This window comes from Glycine soja, chromosome 12, assembly GCF_004193775.1.
Source record: "Glycine soja cultivar W05 chromosome 12, ASM419377v2, whole genome shotgun sequence".
Taxonomy (NCBI): Eukaryota; Viridiplantae; Streptophyta; class Magnoliopsida; order Fabales; family Fabaceae; genus Glycine; species Glycine soja.
The window spans coordinates 5,178,206-5,193,970 of NC_041013.1; the positions used below are offsets into that span (position 1 = coordinate 5,178,206).

The 15,765-nt window shown below is 29.2% G+C and overlaps 1 pseudogene; it reads left to right on the forward strand.

Annotated features, from left to right (window-relative positions):
- The first annotated feature begins 11,285 nt into the window (after positions 1–11,285).
- On the forward strand, positions 11,286–14,806 carry LOC114378334 (annotated as a pseudogene).
- The last annotated feature ends 959 nt before the right edge of the window (positions 14,807–15,765 follow it).

Genomic DNA, 15,765 nt, shown 5'->3' on the forward strand with positions numbered 1-15,765 from the left:
TCTCTTTCTCGCTCTATATATACTAAGTGGCAGTATAAATCAATCCAATTAAGAAACAGTTCAGATTTCAATTCTACCAAGTCAACTGAATGACCAATTAAGCTAGGTCAAAATGTCTTGTTACAACTATTATCAAATGTGTGTGTTCATTACATTCATATGTTGGGTTAAAAATGTAATACTACTAAATTTTAGTGTAAACTTATTTTTGAAATAAAAAATTTCAAAAAATAAGTTGCTTTATTCCAATTAAATTTAATTTTAAAAAACTAAGTTTGAGTAAAATAAAGATTATAAAGATTGTTGGTCACATTATTAGGTTATATTTAACAATATTACTTAAAGGCTAAAAAGTTAACTAAAAATATAAAATAACATATTTATAAAAATAATAAATATTGAATAAATATTTTAAAGATAAAAAGGAATAAAATATTAAAAAATTAAAAGTTAAAAATTAACGTTTTAAAATATCATTTTAAATAATGTTTCAAAACGTTAAAAACTATTTAAAAAATTTATTTACAAACTAAAAATTTAAATAAATTTTTTAACTAATAAAAAAATTATAAACTAATTAAAATTATTTGTCAAACATAATTTTAAAACCAAAATTAAAGTCTTGAATTTAATTCAACTTTAAAAATTAGTTTATGAAGTAATGATTGTTGTTCACTTAATTATTAACCAATCTAATATCTGTACCATGTACTTTTGTACGTCAAAAATGGAATATTTTAAACAATTTGTAAAATTAAACATTTAATTTGCGAAAAAATTAACAATAATCCAATATTAGGTAACTCAATAGGTATAATGATAATCATTAAAATAGATTTTAATATCTTCTTAAAATTTGAAATATTCATAACTTAACTGCTTAGACAATGAAAATTACTTTCACTTATGTATGCAATTTGTTATACTTGGTTCATATTATAAGGACAAACAAATGTTGGATAGCCATGTTGGTTTACGACGTCAAAAAACTAGGAATGCGGGAGGCAAAACTCCCCACGATATGATACAACAGTAATAATATTATTGTAAATCTGTATTGTTTTATGTTATATGGATTGATGTAATTCTATTTGTTAATCAATAATACAAACATCAGTTCTGTATTTGAGAACATAAGCACTGAACCTCGTTAATCTTGTGTACATGTGATTATTCTGTTCTTTAGAATTTATATTGTTATTAATGCCAATACTATGTCGACTATATCAATCATCTTCGATAGGAAGATGATGTGTACTTTGAATGGGAGATTGTAGAATCAGAGAGCATCCCTTTATTTTACTACAACCTAGTAGTATTACTTGTTAACAAATTTTACCTTGACAAAAAAGTTGGGACAAGGAAAACGCGAGTTAGATGGTGAGAGGAAACAGTATTAAAAAAGGGAACTTTACAGCCAGGTATGAAAATGATTATGCCATAATTGTATTAGGACCGTAATTCCACTAAAAGTTAGAGAGAAAAAGAGGGTGGTGCCGTCCGTGAGGTCTCACTGGCTGGGAGTAGGGGCCCACCTAATGACTGTCAGAATGAGAGAGAGAGAGAGAGAGTTTCATAAAAGAAAAAAACAAGACATGACTGCTACTGCTTCATGTGTCGAGCCAGCAGCCTCCGATTCTCTCTCTCTTCCCCAACCACACTGTGACTCACTCACTCAGTTCTTATCGGAACCTTTCTTTTTCTGTTATGTTCTTTGTTGTTTATTTTCTGCTTCATAAAAATTCTATTAATATTTAATGACGATATTTAATTTTAAAAATCATAAAAATTATATAATTTTAAAGAATTACACAAAAGACAATACAGAAAATACAATAAAGAAATCAAATTACTTATCGTGTGCGCTTCACATTTCTCCAGAAATTCCCCCAGTGAGCCATCTCTGATCTTGTCTCCCCTCTTTTTTTTCTCAACAGTAATTTATGGTTAGTTTGATTGGAGAAAAAATGTAAAGAAAGAAAATACAAAAACAAGTTGTTTTTATAGATATCATTAATTAATTTTCTTGACAGAAAAATCCTGTGCCACCATTTAAATCTTCGCCAACAAACTAAATGATTAGTCACATGTTAGTATAGTGATGATAAATTTAAATTAAATCGTTTGAATATTAATATTATTTGAGTTTGATTTTTGATGTAATTTTTTTTGTCAGATAGTCCTCGTGAAATTCTCTTACCATAATGATTCAAATGTTACTACTTTTAATGGAACTAGCATACTCTGATGCTTGAAATTAATTCATCCAATCATTCAAATTCATTATGCCACGTAGTAGTAGCACCTTATGCAAGATTCAACGAAATTATGTCAACTATTGAGTCAATTAAGAAAGGCGGATTACGTGTTTGCCTGGCAAACACTCAAATTTTATTTTTATTAAAATACTACATATTTAAAGTAAAATTTGTTGTTTAAATTAATTTAAACATATCAAATCATGTTTTTCTTTTATATATAAAATATTTATTAACTTTACGAATGAATATTACTTATACTATGTTCTATTCTTTTTAATTATGCTTTTTTATTTATAAAACTTAAATTTTAAGTTTTTACTCAAGGTATTATTTGATAAAGTCATAAAAGAGAAATAGGATGAAGAAAAAAGAAATATGTGAAAAATAAAAAATAAGTATATTTGATAGAGAGAAAATGAAAGAAGATAAATAAAAACATGTGAGATTCACTTGCTATTGTTATTTTTATTTTATTTCTCATTTGTTCTCATTTACATATTTACTTCTTCCATTCTTAATTATGAGATAATTTTCAAAAATTTATTTGTCTCTTTTTGTAAAAAAAAAAATTCATTTCTAGATGCATTAATTATTTTTTCTATATATCTTTACTTAATTATTTTCTCTCCACACATTAATGAAAAACCATCAAGTGAATAAAGAGATAAGAAAATGGTAATTTTGAAATGATGATATAAATAAATGATAAATTTAACACCATGGACTAAACTAAGTACTTTTCTTAATAGGCATGAATTAATTGAAATGATCTTATAAACAGGGATGGAAGAAGTATCTTTTTCTTATTTTTCTTAAATCAAGCATTTTATTTTTACTTTATTTCTCATCTATTTTTATTTACAACCCCTCTTCGATTTCACTTTATTGGTCATCTTAATCATGTTTAGTATTTTTAATTATTTTTATCGACCAACAAGTCGTTAGTCGTAGCGATACTAGTTTTGGTCCTCTTAAGTAATGTCTTAGAATTCAAATCTTGTAGAAAAAAAAAAGTAATTGGTAGAGAAGACTCTACTAAAAAAATCAATGTGGACAAATATTATTTATTAACAATTTAGTAGACACTCAATACCAATTACATGCTGATCCAAAAAATTTAATTTTATTAAATTTAATGCATGCACATTTTTAATCTTACCCTTTGCATTACATGAGATTTTTACAAAATTTGGAAGTATGATTTTATTGTTTTAAAAACGTAAGTATATAATACTGTATTTCCCATGGTATTAATTAATATAAGGGGGATAACTTATTATTATTAAAAAATTTAATAGCATCATTTGATTGCACTAGTTTTAGTTAAAGAGTAAATATTTTTCCGAATTACCATTCCTTCAAAGTTGATATCAAGACATCAGAAATAAAATTCCAAATAAAAGATAATTTGAAAATAATCTCATTAAATAAGATAAAATAAATTTAATTAGTTAGAAATTTATTTATATTTAGTACTAACACAAAAATTTTGTTTAGTTATACTCGAGACCAAATGAAGTATATTATAAATTAAAGTTGACATTATTATTCATTCTGTTATAAATGATTATAAGTCTAAATTACACTAATCATCCCTAAGATTTCATAAAATCCACAAACTTTCCTTATTTTTGTAACATTTGTTGCGATCTTCCTTTTAGGGAACAGATGTAGACTTTTCAAACAATTAAAGATGATTAGAATGATATAAAAGAGTGTCGGTTTAATATTTTTAATCAATTATGGAAGGTTGGTGTAGGGATAACAAAAAACAAGAAAAACTTATATAATTTCATGAAACTTTAGAATGGTTAGAGTAACTTAATAAATAAATAAAAAATATTAAGAGTAAAAGTCAAGGGGAAGATATATTTTAAACTAAATTTTGTATTTTTTTCTAATAAACATTTTATGTTTTTCAATTTCCTAATTATTATATCCTTAAAATAATCTTTATATATGTAAAAGGAAGTAGGTATGGTACTTTTGAAAAAAAAAAGAATAAGTAGGTGGATAGTTTGAAAAAAAATAATTTTATTAATAATCAGCTGTAAAGAAAAACTTTGCAATGATTACTTGAAAAAAAAATCCTTTTAAAATTAATGTGCTTATTAGTAGGAACATTCACTTTTTGATCTATTGTGATACAGTGACAACAGTAAAAATATCCTCTGAAGGGAAAAATTATACTTGTAACCTCCTAGATTTGGAAGTATTTTTTTATAAAATCAAGATTTTAATTTTATTATTGTTTGTAATATTGTGATATTTTTAATGTGTGTTCTAATTTTAAATTATTGTGTTGATAAAGGAATATGTTGGACTTGCCAAGTATTTTTATCCGCCATTGAAAAATGTCTTTTCCACCAAAGTTATTTTCAAAGGCAAGATTGAAACAAATATTGAAATTGTATTGGTCAAATTTTCACATTAATTACCATAAAAGAAATAATTTTAAATCAAAATATCCATATTAAAAAAAATTAAAACTAATCCTTATAATAAATGTTGAATTGTAGGAAATATAAAGATATGTTATAAAATCATATTATAGTTTTTTTAAAAATTGATTGGAAAACCCTTTCAAAAAATTTAATTAAAAAAATTAATGAATCCAAACAAAATAAACGTGTAACTGATCATTACGAAGAATGATTTTAATGAGTGTGCTGGTGCTGGAGATTAGGAGATGAAAGGATATATATATATATATATATATATATATATATATATATATATATATATATATAAAGAAATCAAGAAATTAAATGTGGTTTTGTATCATTTCTAGATGAAATAAAGTGACACTCATAATGAATAATGAATTTTCAAATTAAATGTTTAATATTCAATTTTTAATAACTTAATTGTTGTGTAACGTATTGCACCATTTAATATGCCTTCAATATGCCTAAATATTTAATGAATAAATTGTAATGTACCCGACCATACAATATATTAAATTATTTAATTTTAAAATAGAATATTTTAACAACGGTTAAAATATTTAGAGCCATAATTTTTATTTTTAGAGTCACAAGGTTCATCCTTCTATAAATAAGATAGTGTAAGATGATTTGGTTATTGTTTTTCTACTGTAACGGTTAAAATATTTACAAACCATAATTAATTTATTTCCTGGAGTTACAAGATTCATCCTTCTATAAATAAGATAGTGCATGCAAGATGATTTGGTTATTATTTATTTTTTCTATTATTTTGTTATTTAGCATCATTACTACCTCTAAAGAATTTCATTGTAAGTTTTATGTAAGATTTTTTACATTTGTTTTATATTTTTCCGATTTGGATTTATTATCAATTGTATTTATTATTAACTATATGTGTGTTTTAATACTTTTTAGGATGGTGTTTTCTTCAAGGAAAAAATTCACCGATTTGTTTAGGAGTTTTACAACAAAGTTAACTCCTAAAGTGGTATATTTATAATTGTAAATTTGTAATTACCTTAAATTTTAAAATATTTCATTCTTAAATTATTCTTTGATTTTATAGGACAAAATGAAAATTCCAACTACTTTTTTCTACTGGGGAGATCAACTGCAGTCTGGATTAGCATACGAAACTAATCCCAACAGAATTGTAATTACTCTATATGTTTTTTCACCAGATGATATATTATAAACAATTGGTTTGAAATGAGGATTTTTTACATGAATTTGGTAAAGTTTATTACCGAATTTCTATCAAGAAAAATTTGTCTATGTTTTTCAATAACTTTATGATGACTGTTAAAACTACATTGAATGCTTTTGAGGTATATTAGTTTTATTTACAATAATCAATTTACTTTTTTAAATACCATTTTCCTGTATAATAATAAAAATGTCATTACAATACTAACTGTCATGCTATATTTGCAGGACATTGTGAAATTTAGTAGTACATTTTTATTTCTTTTGGAAGAAATTTTTGGTTGATGGCGATGAAAATCTTATTGACCCTAAAAATAATATTTTTTTCATCCATTTGTCTAAAGATACTAGCGTTATGAAAATATTTTAGGTGGTATGTTGAATGTGGCTAATTTTTATAAGCTAATATTAAAACATGAGGTTTGGTTCCACTTTAGGGAAAAATGATTTTAAAATGAAAATTGTGGATTCAATTAAGAACGAAATCATTATCTTATAGCTATAGATGATTCTGACAAAAAAGAGAATGAGGTTGCTTATAAAGATGATGAAGATGGTGAATAAGAAAATGTTCTTATTTTTCTTGATCTTGAGAAGAAATTGACCTCTTATCAAACAAAAGTATTCTTCATTAGTAAGTTTTGAATAATTGATTATGTTGAAATTATATAATCTCTAATTTTATCTCTTGAATATGTTGAAAATTTATCTTTCAACATCACCTTTTTCACATGAATAATTGTATGTTGTAATTTTAATGGTTAGAACATGTAAGTGATTGAAGATTCTTATATACAATTAATGATGGAGATAATTTAAATATGATTTCAAATATTGTTATCGATAAATCTTTTAAAATTTAAATCATGTATTGTTACTATTTTCTATCACTATTTTTTGTCTACTTTTTTAATATTTATTTCTTTATTTGTATGTTCTTTAATATTAATTTATTTTTCAGATTAACCGAAAATTGCACATAAGATTGAAACATTGACATCCTTTAAATAAAAAACATACTAGGACAAAGATTTTTATTCTGTTAAACTTCAAAATATAATTCATCACGTATTCTTGCATGTGATATCTCATATTAACTATATATTCATATAACTTAATTGATTAAAAAATTATTATTAAGTTCACTGTACTAAATTATTTTTTTATATTTTCTTTGATAATGTATTTTCCACAAGTGATGAATAATTAAAGAATTACAAATCTGTTTCTATAATTTATAGTCATTTTTAAAAAATAAGTTTAAATTAAGTTTAAATAATGATGAGAGACTTAATTTTAAATATCAATACATATTTTATTACATAATAATAACTCAGTTGCTTTCTTATGTTATCTTTATTTTATTATATTAACTTATTTTTTTGGATGTTTTATTTATTATATGTCACAATAAACAATTTAATAAAAATATAATTTTTTAAGATGATTCTTGCTTGTATATAAAAAAAAAAAAAAAAAAATCACCTCCCATACACAAACACACAATAACCCGGCCCCTACGAAGCATTACAGAGGTCAAAAACCAGTAAGTAATAAAATAAAATAAAATTGAAATGGTCACAAGAATGAAAATATTTTAAAAAAAAATTATTGTGCATTGCTGTACTTACTCTGTCAGTCACACACTGATGCCTCCAGTGATTGACTATCCAGTCAAATGTGACAAATGCCAATAATCATAAAACAAGTAAGGAATACCCTTTTCGACTGAGTTGACTCGGTCCTGTATCCATATACCCCCGTAAATATCGTACGTCGTCGTCCTTGACTACACATTCAACAAAGTTTCATTCCCCACTATGCTTTGGCATATTTAAAACTGGAATTGTTTCTGTTACAACTTTTGGGGAAGTCATCACATGCTTCCTCAAGGGTCAGTTATTATGGTGACATTGCCCCTTCCTCCTAGCTCCGATCCTAACCTTACTAACATAAGAGGAATCATTCCCAAATGCTCTATGCTCAAGTTAATGGTTAAAAAGGTCATTTTACCAATCAAATTAATAATTAAAAACTCAACAATATAGTGTTAGGTTAAAGGTTCAGTGAAATAGATAAATCAAAATTATATTTTAATTTAAATTAATTTGATAATTAATAACATAATTATTTTGGTCTTAAGTCAAATCAAACAAGAAAACGCCCAACCCTTTAGGCACTACAATAACAAAATTAAACACAACAGGTTAACTCCTTGGCCATTGCTTAATGCCTATATGCATGGTTTGCATTGATTAGCAGGGACGGCGTAGGATATAAGCGCTACCTAATTTTTAAGCAATTATCAGACCTTTAAAATCTTTCATGTCGTAGGTCTGATTTGAAAGAAATTGATTATATATACCAATATGCGTGTAGATAGATAATTTGCAATATTCCAATCTTTGACTTAGGTAGTTAATTAGTTTAAAGCAGTGTGCCTAGTACCTTTTTTTTTTAACAATCATAAGTGTGCGCGTGTTTGATTCAAGAATTCAAACTTAAAAGTAAAATTAGTTCTTCTTTGATTCACATAGGTTTTATCGGACTTGTAACGTGACCAATGGTTAAGAGAATTATAAAAGAAAAGGTCAAAGAGGCTCAAAGAGTGTTTAAGGATTTTGTAGAGTAAGAGCCTTGAGTGTCTTGCATGCACTATTATTCATTTCAATTTTTTGGGTTGGGCTCTACTCCCTTTGTCTTATGCGTTGACCATCGTTGCACCTTTGTGCCTTCCTTGTGAAATTTGGAAAACTTTTGTCTCTTTTTGCTCTGTTCCCTTTTGGCAGACTTGTTTTCTTTAACATCATTTGGGGCCCAACCTAAAGCTTAGTAAACCTCATACATATGTTACTTGCATTGTTCTTCTCGCCAGTTTAGCAGTGGTTCCTACGTTGTTTTTTTTTTTATTTAAGAAAACAATTATACTTTGGCTCAGAGTAGGTAACAAGGGATAAATTAGCGTTTGGGATGAAGAAACACAACCATGTGTCATTTCAAATCTTGACCGGAGACTCTTATGGTTTGAATTTTGGGATAGAACCTTTGATAAACACGTTCCTGATTGTTTTCTTTTATTCCTTTTTTTTTCTTATATATATACCCTAACTTTTGCCTAGGCTGTCGTTTTTTGGTTTTCAATCTATCGGGTGAGAACTTCTTATTTACCCTTAGGTTCACTTGAAGCACATGCATGATGTTTGTCATTGCCCCAGTATAGGGTTTAGAGGTATCCACTGCTAACATTTGTCACGCCTTTGTAGTAAGAAGAAATGAAAGAAAATGTGTAGGTTTTCGAAAAAGAATTCTCAAAGACGAGAAAATATCTAAAAAATTTCAATTGACAAATTAAACCAAATGACTCACTCCTCACAAAACTTTTAAAGAAAGATAAGATGAAGTCGCATGCATGTCTATATTCAGTATTTATTAATTTGAAGCATAGTCGATTAGATGTTTATTCAATTTTTAATTTACTCATCGCTTATGACACCCTCACCAGACGGGCAAAACGCATAATTTCTTATTAGGCAGACTTGAAGATCAACTCTAGAGCGCATGTCACATGAGCAAATAAATCAATGACGTGCATTCATATTCCAATGAAAGGTTGAATAAATATGCAAAGATATAATTGTGAGAGAATGAGAGATGATGGCATCAAATTCATTCATATTATTAACGTTGTGGTTGTTGTTTACAATAATGACATAAACATGAAAATCCTAATGAGTCATTGGCATGTCCAACAATAAACCTTCAAATTTCCCTAAGGATCATGCATAGTATCACTTGATGACATCAAAATTCACAAACGAGGACAGCTCTTCACCATCCATGTTTGTGAGTATCATTGTTCCACTCAAGAAAGCCTTTTTCATCACAAAATGTCCTTCATAGTTTGGGGCCTATTTCCCTCGAAGATCTTTCTAAACATGTGACACATTCTTCCAAACAAGATCTCCCTCGTGAATTTACCTGGCCACACCTTTTTCTCGAAAATGTTCTTCATTCTTCTTTAACACAACTGCCTATGACTTATAGCAGTCAATCTCTTTCCCTCAATAAGATTCAACTGGTCAGAATATGCCTGTGCCTATTCCGCTTCCTCCTACTTTACTTCCGATAGACCCTTAAATAAGGAATCTCTACTTCAAAAGGAAAAAGAACTTCCATCCCATACACCAACGAAAACAGGGTTGCCCCAGTAGAAGTACGCACAAAAGTTTGATAACCATATAATGCGAAACACAACATCTCATACCAGTCTTTGTATGTCACTGTTATCTTTTAAATGATCTTCTTGATATTCATATTGGTGGCCTCAACTGCATCATTCATGTTGGGCCAATAAGGTGTCAAATTATGGTGTTGGATATTGAAATCCTCACACAACTGCTTCATCATCATGTTCATGCTCATTATCATTTCCATCATCGTTGTCATCTGCTCCTTCATGGCCTCCATATAGGCCTTCATCTGCTATTGTACTTGTTCTATGTCACTCATTATCTTAGTCTTAGCACACGTGGTATGGGTGCTGTAAAGCACAATCTTTCTTTCTTAGTACAATGATTACTTTTTCTGATTTCAAAGAAATAATGTAATGAGCAATGCAACAATCAAATATGCATGAATGCATGTAAATGATAAGTTGTTGAAGTATTGCGAATTTTACATAGAACACTCAATAAAACATATGGTCGAATCAAATCTAATTTTCATTAAAACAATATCACATCATGTCAAGGTCAAAGTACAATTGAAAATAAAACACGTGCACATCAGTAGTTCCTGATTATGTAAGTCATTAGCTCCATCCGCTGCCCAAATTTTCGCAAGCTGATAACTTTCATACTTTTGACCTTGACTTTGTAAAACCTTTTTCTTAAAAGATTACGCTTGGTTCAACTCCATCTTTCAAGGAATAAAAATTTTGATGACCAATACTTCCACAACCTATCATAGAGGAGATATGGTGAATGAGCTCGATATACTTATGTGATGCATGACAGATGTACTTATGAGACAAGCACGAGATGCCCGAAAGACCATCATTTCTTGCTATTAGACGCGCTGGGTACCATGTTCACATGATTTTTTTTTATCATTTTCAGGAAAAAAATGTATACCCCCAACATGGTTTGTTTATAGCTATCACCATAGTACCCAATGCACATAACCAAGAACACGGTGTAAGCTTTCGCGCTTTATTGCGACTTCTGGCAACACAGGGGAAAATGCATGACATGAACAAATATATGCCAGGGTCATGCATGGGTGAACATGGCATGCGAATAATGAAAATGCAATGACTTATGTGAATGCGGTGCACGTGTTTAGCACTTTCTATTCCAGTCCTAAACACATGGATACTGATGCCATTGGAGATCTTGTTGACAAGCTCAAGGCTATCCAGAATGACAATGTAGAAGATCAAGATGATGATTTTGATGATGATGATGATGACGACGAAGAACATGAACCTATCACACTTGGTTTTGTTGATAAGCCCAAGAATAATTGGTCTCTTCGCCGTCAATATTTCCCAAGCAAAGCTGGAGGAGTCCCGGTTCTGTACCGTCTCATTGAATTTGTTTACACTTTTCTTCTATCTTGCTTTATTCAACGAACAAAAGAGTCAGTTTCTGATGGTCATATGATCTGTTGTGATGTGAATAACAGGCTTGGCTTGACCCTCTGAATATACCATCAGGGGGATCATTTGTGTGTGACAATTGTGGAGACCCTTTACAATTCTTGCTTCAGGTATGAAGTTAATGCCTCAACATGGTCTGTGTTGTACCTGTGGATTGTGTCTTGTGATATATAGTATTAAACCCTTGAATTGCTAGGTTTATGCACCAACTGAGAAGGAAACTACATTTCACAGAATGTTGTTTGTTTTTATGTGTCCCTCCATGAAATGTCTTCTCAGGGATCAGCATGAGCAATGGAAACGCCATCCAGAGAAGCCATCTAAAAGGTCAGTGATCATCCTCTGTAAAACAAGCTTTTCCATTGTTTTAGTTCATTTGATTGTTGATCTCTGATCTTGTAATGATTTATTGAAGTTTGAAGGTTTTCCGTTGTCAATTACCTCGCGCTAATCCATTTTACTCACCTGAATGCCCTCAGTATAATAAAAGCCACAAACCTGCTGGCAGTGGAGGTTGGTTTGCTCATCACTATTATAGTATTTTTGCTTCATTTATAGAAACTAACTAATCTCATCTTAGAAGTATTTGTTGTGACTTGTGACCATTTATGTAAATTCTTTTTGAGTTTTATGAATGTTTACTTGTTTAGGCCTTAGGGTAAATTGTGCCCCGGAGGGAAACATTTTGTTCATAATTGTCTAGAGATCCTCTGCTTTGGTATGGTGAAGAGAGATTGTTTTTTGTTGGATCTTTATTTGCTTGCTTATGTTTGTGTATGCTGATTTTTGAATATTTGTACTCATGATTGTCTCATTGTGAGTACTAAGTACTAGTGTCAAGGAGCCCTGCATGAAGTAATAAGAGTTCATGATTACTTGCTAGCCTTCCTTCTGTTATTGCACATAGTGGCACCATGCTATTATCAAGAAAAAGAATAATATGATGTCATTCTCAAACATAATTTGGTTACCCTGATCATGACCCTCGCATAGTTGCATTATATTCTTATTTTTGTGATTTGCTACATTATTTCTACAGTTATTATACTTTACATATAAGTTATTATACTTTAGCAGTTTTGATGACTTAGGTGTTGGACTACATGTATCTGTATTCTATGAAACAAATTTGTTCTGAATCTACCTCCATTTTGATAGAATCTCTGCTTACTTTCAGCCGCTCTTTGTGATTGGTGCGGCACCTGGAAAGGAGACAAGCTTTGTAGTGGTTGCAGACAAGCACGATATTGCTCTGAGAAACACCAGGTTATGGAGTTACTTAAATGTATCCGTTTCTTTTCTTCCACAAATTTGATTCTCATAGCATTCCTTTTCTCTCCCAACTCACAGGTTATGAGTTGGCGCACAGGGCATAAAATTGCTTGCCAGCAGATGAAAGTTTCTTCACCTGTTTCTGGACCCAACAAAAGTGGAACCGCCTCCTTGGATTCTCATAAAGGTCACAATGGTTTAAAGTTTTGTGTACTTCTTATTACAACTTTCATTTGCTTCTCATTGATAACGAAATTATTAGTCACTTTTAGATGAAATATAAAAATGACAAGGCTAATTATAATATTGCTCATTGCTCATACATAACAATCTAATCCTGAATTTGAAAAAAGAAGAATGTGACAAGATATTTAAATTTGTATCTGCCAGGAAACTTAAAACACGCTTGACACCATTCCAAAATAAAACATAGACATTACTGTATAAAATTTTATGACATCTACTATTTAGCTTCTTGTTACTTTACACGAGATCATTCTTCATTACCATACAGTTGGAAGCAAGAATCTATGGCCTGAATTTGAGATCACCATTGAAGATGAAAGTGACTATAAGAGAGACATGTCTGAGGAAAATACCTTAGCTAATTCCTTGATTTCAAGGAACAGGACTGATGACACAATGAATTCACTTTTGGATAACTTTCAGGTATCATCTTTTTTTTTTTAATAAGATTATGTTTCTTGTTTAAGTATATTATTTTTTAATTATATTATTTGTGAACAGGGTGATGATGACAAAAAGAGTTGGGCCTCCTTCCAGCAATGCATTGCCAAGGCCCCAGAACAAGTGTTGAGGTGATACAGATTCAGCAAAATTAGAATGCTTAACTTTTTATGAATTTCCTCGTGTGCCCTTATGGAGGCAGTTTATTTGCTAAACCGGATGGGAGAAAATGATTGACAAATATCTTTCCTTCGGAGATAAAAATTAAAATAAGCAGGAAGATAGTAGAAATATATTCATAGCCATTTGCCTCTGATTGGCTAACCTAACATTTGAGGCATACCAACCATTTGGAAGGAACATGTTATGGTTATGCTTGGCAAAAGTAGTTGATAAGTTAGCTGAAAGCTAAAATGCTTGTTTTTAGCTAAAACCTATCAAGCTATCTTATTGAATTATAATTTATAAGAGACGAAAGTTGGATTTTAGATTATGCATCTTAGTTTCCCTCAGAATCACCTTATAAAAAGTGCATTGCTTTAAAATCAGTGTGATAAAAAAAATTAATTTGTATACTAACCAGATTGTTGGTTGTATTGATTTTATCAATTTATCAATATATTGTGTTTAATTACAGTTTTGGTGAAACAGGTATTATAGGAATACTAATGCTAAGCCAATATGGCCTGTTTCAAGTGATCTGCCATCAAATGCTGATATCCCTAGTTGTAGTTACTGCACCGGACCTATGTGTTGTGAATTTCAGGTAGTTATTTTAGATGTCAGTGGTTGAAGCTGAATGTTGTTCTGCATTTAAAACTTTTTCTTTTGCTTGTTCAAGCAAATGTTTGCTTATTTCCTTTAGATACTGACTTGCTAATGTTGGTGGTGCCAGATTTTGCCACAACTGTTGTATTACTTCGGCGTTGACAATGAAATGGACTCTCTGGATTAGGCTTCAATTGTGGTGTATGCATGTGAAGCCTCTTGCGAGGCAAGTTTGTCTTACAAACATGAGTTTGCTTGGATACAAATTTATTCACCCTCCACAACCTTATAGGGAGATGTCTTTATTTTTAATTTTTTTTAAAAAAATTTAGGTTCAGAAGTATAAGCTATTTTTCGCTTGGTCTGGGGAAGTATGAGAAAATAATTTCTTTACCTACTTCAACCATCAATTTTGAGGATTGATTGTTGATTGTGTACTCACCCCATCTCTGAGAGCATTGATTAAGGAATTTAAAGTAAATATTTTTACTGGGAGCCAAAAAAATTTTACATTCTCTTGTGATTTATATAATAAATATTTTTCTTTTTTAGTTTCTTAATGTCTTAAGGGCACTGATTAGCAAAATCCTATGCAATTTATAGGCTTGCTATGTCCTTGCTACAATCAATTAATATGTTTTGCATTGAAAAGTGATAAGTAATTTTGCAACAATTAATGAACAACGTTGTAATCAACTTTCACAGTTTGAATTCGGGGTAACCAATTTTGGTCCGTTTGATTATTTATATTATTCTCTCTGATCTTTAATATAGACATCATTTTAAAAAATGGTGTTTTTTATAAGACATTTTATAATTCTTATGAAACATTTAATTTTCATTTCATTATTTGTCTTTATTAAATATTCTAATTATTTGTGCTTTTTTTATTATAGTGATGTATAATGTTCTTATAATTTAATATTTTTGCATAACAAGTTAACGATTGTTAACAAGGTTAAAACTGAGTAATATTTTTTTAAAATCCAATAAAATCAACTAATTTACTTATTTTTATGGGTAATTGTAATTCTGTTATAAGTGTTTTATATTAAGGATTATAGGGAGTATTTAATTTGGTCTCTCTATTCTGAAATATCCAATTTAGTCTTTTAATTTTTATAAAACATTCAATTAAATGAACTGACTCAAAATAATTTGTTTTTAATTCCTATCATTTTCTTTTGAAAGGAACTAATTCAAAATTATCAAAATATTATAAAAACTAAAATAAAAAAATACTAGCAGTATATTACAAGGACTAAAAATAAGAAGGATAAAAAAAACACCGGTACCATTTGAATTTTTTTCTTACAAAGGCCCGAAATTTTTTAATAAAGTGATATATTTTAGAGATAAAATAAACATATATTAACCTCAGAATGTCCAAGCCAGGAACATTTACCCTAGACCTTTTCCATGGGCCTTGCAAACAAGTGCAACTGTTCCAGGCCCACAAGCA